Raw genomic sequence first — 6,358 nt, forward strand, 5'->3', positions numbered from 1 at the left:
CCAAGCGCCTGCTTGGCGCTGGTGTCTAGAGCCGCCCCTGGGCAAATGTATAATTTTTTTTAAAAAAATGCCACATGTAAAATTGAATCTCTGTGAAAACTGAGCCTATAGTTTCATTTCATGTAGTTTCTTTAATGACATTGCTTTGCTAAGCAAAATAGATAAGTTGTGTGTCAGAGCTCAGGAAAGGACCTGCAGGCCAAGGAGTAGATTCTCTTTGAAAGGCACATGTTCACTGTGATTTTCTAGGTGATTAGTATTGTTCAGACCCCTAAATTACATTGCACTCCAAATTGACCATTTTATCCAAGATCATTAAAGCTAATATCTGCTGACTGACCATGCAGCTTCTGAATGTCAACTTTTCAGCCAGAAGGCTTTTCTCAAGACAATTCACAGCACAATGTAACTTAAAAATGTTTTCCTGTTGGAAGCGCATCATAGCTCAGAAACTTATCAGAACATCCTCATTATGATCAGTTTTACAGCAAGGTATTTTCAGTGCCACAGATTGTTTTGAACATTACTTTCTTCTAGGGTGACCAGATCACACCGCTGAAATATCGGGACGTGGGGGGTTGAGCAAAAAAAACCAAAAAAACCCAGCCACCTGAGCTCCATGACCCGCCCTCCCCCGCATACACCATTTTGCCTCCGCTCCGTCTCCAATCCACCTCCCCCCTCCCACCATACAGCTGATCAGCGCAAACCTGGGAGGGAGTGGGGAGGAGGAGGAGTGCGGCGTGCGTGCTTGGAGAAGAGGCGAGGCCAGGGCGGGGATTTGGGGAGGGATCCAATGGGCATGGAAGGAGCGGAGTTGGGGTGGGCAGGGGTGTATGTGAGCCCGTCGTCAGCCGGAGCGGAGGCAAAATATTCGGACAATTTGCATCCCAAACAAAGGTAGGTCGGGAAGTGGGACAAATAAGCAAATATCGGGACAGTCCCGATAAAACCGGGATGTCTGGTCACCCTACTTTCTTCGTGCTGTTGAGCAGGAATGCCGGAGAGGAACAAGGGGAAGGATAAGTACATAATTACATTGGAGATATATAAAGGGGGTGAGGATTTACCTATACAGTGGCTAGATGGTCCGTTTGCAGTCATGCCCATAGTAAGGGCAACCTTGGAGGAAGATTGGGATTTAAGGTCTCTGTGTTGCTCTGGGAAGGCATAAGCTGCGATGGGCCTGTACCTGTTACAGTGTATGCTCCAAAATGCTGGCATAGCTAGGCCATGAGGCATGTTGGGGGTGGCGGAGTTATAGGCTCTCTGCACCCTTTCACTCACTTGTGCAAGTGTTTGTGTGTAGCACCTAGCAGCTGTGCCCCAAAGACTCCTTGATGCCAACTGGCAGACAGCACAAGGGAGCATAAGGGTTCCAGGGATCCCTGGGGTCCGGTATCCACAGATTCGTTCACTGAAGAATGTCAGGTTAGGTCTCTATGAAAGTCTGTCTAAAACTAATCACTGCAAGATGTACATATGGGTAATATGTAAGGAGTTCTGTATCTATGCTGAAAATTTTGCTCTTAAGATCTGAGGTTGGGGCAGTCGCCAGCAGTTTATAAACAAGTTTCTTTCAAGCAGAAGATGTTTATCTAATCAGTCTGTCTATGTGTAGATTAAGTATTGTATGATTTACAGTCTGAGCAAAGTGCTAATCAAGTGATTGCAAAGTCTCCAGGGGAGATGTGAGACAGGAAAACACAAGCAGTGGTGGTTATCCTCTTTGCAAGTGCAGGCGATGGATTTTTGGATTGTAACTGTACAGAGAGAGACAAACTGTGCATCCTTCCACTGAGGAGATAAGAGAACAGCATGACTGGTCTCATGAATGGAAGATTACAGCCAAGCCTGGCCGTGATATGGTAGAAGGATTTTGGGTGAGCGTTTGCTCTGTATGACATGACAATGTCTTGGTAGTTAAGTTTAGGCTCCAGTATGCATGTTACTATTTTATTTTGTGTCACTCTTTGTTTCCAATGTTTCTGCTTGTTATCTTTCAAATCTCTATTCTTTGTTAAATATACTTAGATTTGTTTGTAGAGAAAGCAAGTGTAAGTGCTCTGTGTTAAGTGGAGCTATGTTCTACAGTGTAACTGATCATCTGTGATTTACTGGTCTCTGTGGTACTTCATAAATGAGATTTTCCTACTAGAGCAGGGATCGGCAACCTTTGGCACACAGGCTCATCAAGGACATCCACTGGCGGGCAGGGACGGTTTGTTTACCTTCAGCGTCCTCAGGTTTGGCCGATGGCAGCTCTCGCTAGCCGCGGTTTGCCACTCCAGGCCAATGGGGCTGCGGGAAGCAGCGTGGGACAAGGGATGTGCTGGCTGCTACTTCCCACAGCCCCCGTTGGCCTGCAACGGTGAACCAGGGCCTGTGGGAGCTGCGATCGGCCGAACCTCCAGACGCTGCAGGTAAACAAAACTTTCTGGCCCACCAGTGGATTTCCCTGACAGGCCATGTGCCAAGGTTGCCGATCCTGTACTAGAGTGAAGTCTGCTGGAAAAAGCACAGACTACACATTGCTATTGTTGTTTGCATTGATGTGTGGATTTCAAATCAAGAGCTGTAGCCAGCCAGCCCCACAGAGCTCATGAACTTTACAGCTATTTGCCTTTTAGGCTTGCTCCTCCAAAACAAGCAGCCTGAATGCATCAATTAAGCTTGCCGTGAAAAGCAAGCCTCAGATAAAGGAGTTAACAGGGGCACTACCAATCAAATACTGCTAAAGTGAAATGTGATTCAGGGTGAGAGAGGAAGAGATCATGTGCCAGTGTGTACCCGTACAGATGTAACTGAGTGGGTGGGTCACAAGTCCGATGCCAGGCTGGCATGTTAAGAACAGTAATGAGGGAAAAAGGCACTTAGATTTTGTTTTTCTTAAAAACATTTCAAAGAACCTCAGAGGAGAAGAGGAGGCTGGATCAATGATTTTCTGCTCTTTCATTCTGATTGTCCTAATAATGATTTGCCTTTAATGTCAGACTTTTATCCATCAATCTCAAAACACTTCACAAAAGGAAAGTAAGTATCACTACACCCTTTACAGATGGGGCAACTGATGCACAGGGAGGAGAAATGGCCTGCCAGTCGCACAGGCTACAGGTGGTGGACATTTGAATTCTGAATTGCAGACATTTTGAAAATTTGGGTGGTAGAGATGGAGAATTTTGTTATTACATCAGGAATTTTCTCTCTCTCCTGTTTCTCCCAGCTCTATAAGTGACAGAGCAAGGAACAGCCCCAAATCTCCTGGCGCCAGTCCAGTGCCTAACCCTTGAACCACACTGCCTGCAGTGTTTACTGGTACCATATGATCTTTCCCTCTTCAAAAAAAAAGGTAAAATTGTTATTCCATGCAAATTTAGAATAATCAATAGCGGAAAAGAAACAGCTTATTCAAGTACCAGTTATCTAACTGTGAAGTTATGACTGATTTTTTACTGTAATAAAGATATAACAAATTAATTAATGATGGAGCAAATAAAGTGTTAACAGAGTTTGAGCACAAGCAGTAACATTCTTTTAAATATCCATTAACTATTGCTTTGTTGATAATAAATTACAATGGGGTGTGTAAAATCCACCTGAATGCCAAATGAACTTCTTATGAGAGGTGCTAAAGCAAGAAATGCAAGTTGAATTCATAATGATGAGACACAAATGCCTAACCATAAAATAATGATTCAGGAAACCAAGTGAAACTGGTTTTTACTACGTTTTCTTCATCATCTATCTAAAGACTCATCTGAAAAACTGCATAGGATAGAAATTAATGTAGTGGGTAAAGCAGATAAAAATCAGAGTGGCCACACCTCTCTATCCCATTTGGGTAGAGGCCACTGTAGAGGGGAGTTTATAGATCCTCCAAAATACAAAGGATAAACTTTATCAACATTAATGGGAGTCACAGTTGAAGAAAAAGGCGCCTTTGGTTGGAACAGATTAATTAACTTATCTCGAATTTATCTTGGAGAGGTAATAACAAGCATGAATGGAACCTGCTATGACTGGCTTCTGAAGACTCAGCAGCCAGACCCATAAGATTTTCTTATCTTGCACATTGATGGAATGCTGTGCAAACACACACATATTAATGTAACATTTCCAGTTTACCAGTAGAGGCCGCTACACACTTCATAAAATTATCACATGTATATGACCAATTAGTGTATTAATTTAAAGGGAAGAGTGAGGTGGGGACCAGAAAATGGATCCTCATCAGTCCCAGGTTGTTGCTCTGTCGCTTTAGCAAACAATAAAGTGTTTTGGTAGCTTTGTTTTCTTTTGTGTGTTTTACTTGTTTTTTTTCTAGTCTCTCCTCCAACTAAGGGCATATATTAGCTCGAGTTTACCTTCAAACTCATACAAACAATAAGACACATTGACAATCTGGATGGCAAGTATAATTTTCGCCTCACCTTTTTTACAGTTTGAGTCACCGGATAGTTTCTGCAGCCTTCCTCACCTAACAGAAGACACTGAGGTTATGGTATGGGTTGATAGGCCTTGGCTCAATGGCAGTGTAATGCATGTTCTTTCTTCTTCTTCTCTCTTCAGGCATCCCAATGGAAGAGAATCAAATTCTGCCCTCACAAATGACAGCAGAATATGACCCAATGTATTTGTTATGATCAACATTAGAAAAAATGACACTTCTCAGGTGTGTTTGAGTTCTTACAGTTCTCATGTACTATAGTGTAACTTGACATTCATGTAAAGCAGTTTTCCAGTCTTACATCTGGGTTTGTAGTCATTTTCATGCCTTCATAGTCATAAGGCTACTGCTGGGGTTTTTGGTGAATGTGTCCAGCCTGTACTTCTGTTTTAGGAGTATCTTTGCAGCCACCTGTTCCAGCACCTAAAGTTTTCAGTGCTAACTGCATTCAATGAATGCAGAAGCTTTAAAAGCAACAAAATAGCAATTTCAGGACTAGTTGACTCATGTTAAGCTCATTCCTCAATTTTGGAGGCTGTGAAGTCTATAGGCCAAACTGAACTTGCGCAGTTAGTTAACAGATACAGCCAAAAAGAAGGGATTCTTTCTTTTTTCTCTTGAAATCCCCCATCACTAGACCATTATTTAAAGCCTGCCTAGATGCCAGCACACTGGCATATTTGGGATTTCTTGCTGACGAATACAGTACTGCTAACATACTCAGCTGTCCGTGTTCAAATAATTACATAAAAATGCAGATGTGCCCCAAAGTCAAATACAGAGGGAGACAGCGCCCGTTATTCATTAAAGCCTTCCGGCAAAACTCCAATGGCATTGTGAGACTCTCTGTAGTGTATTAAATGTTCTTTCAGGAGTTAGGTGTAAGTATCCTGTTATTTGAAATATACAGTATGACAGCATGCAAGTATTATTATACAGAACAACGAATATCTGGGATATTGAAATAGCTAGGCAGGAAGTTGAGAACTGAAGGGGAAAGGATTAACAATGAGTGATAAAGACGGTTGAATTTTCATTAATGCTGCTTCTGTGTGGAATTATTCTGAAGCTCAAACTAAAACCATTTTATACTGTGTATCCCTATAGTGAAAGAGGATAATACAGCAGGTATTAGAATACTGAGGCACTGCACAAATCAAAGTTTGTATTCTGTTTTCTGTAGACAAAGAGCAACTATAAAGCAAAAATAAAAATCACAAAATGCCAAAATGCATGTAAAAGTCCATGAAGAAAAAAAAGTTGATTTTAACAGTTGCCTACTCTGAGTGTGCCATGGTCTACGTTTTAAACAACATTGGTTCTGCTACCTTTGTTAGATTGAGCTCCTTGAGTCTATCAATATAGGGCATGTTTTCTAATCCTTTAATCATTCTCATGGATCTTCTCTGAACTCTCTCCAATTTATCAACATGCTTCTTGAATTGTGGGTACCAAAAATGGACACAGTATTCCAGCAGCAGTTGTGCAAACTAAATACAGAGGTGAAATAACCTCTCTACGCCTTGTGATTCCCCTATTTATGCATCCCAGGATCACAATAACTCTTCTAGCCACAACTTCACACTGGGAGCTCATGTTCAGCTGACTATCCATCCCCCCACCTGCACCCACCCACACACAATTTTTCAGAGTCACTACTTTGCAGCATATAGCCCCTCATCCTATCAGTATGGCCTATGTTCTTTGTTCCCAGGTATACACATTTAGCCATATTAAGACACATATTGTTTGCTTGTGCCCAGTTTACCAAGCGATCTAGATCATTCTGAATCAGTGACCTGTTTCTTCATTATTTACCTTTCCCCCAATTTGTGTGCCATCTGGAAACTTTATCAGCAATGATTTTAGGTTTTCTTCCCTGTCATTGATAAAAATGTTAAATGGCATAGG

This window comes from Mauremys reevesii, linkage group 2 (assembly GCF_016161935.1).
Source record: "Mauremys reevesii isolate NIE-2019 linkage group 2, ASM1616193v1, whole genome shotgun sequence".
NCBI lineage: Eukaryota > Metazoa > Chordata > Testudines > Geoemydidae > Mauremys > Mauremys reevesii.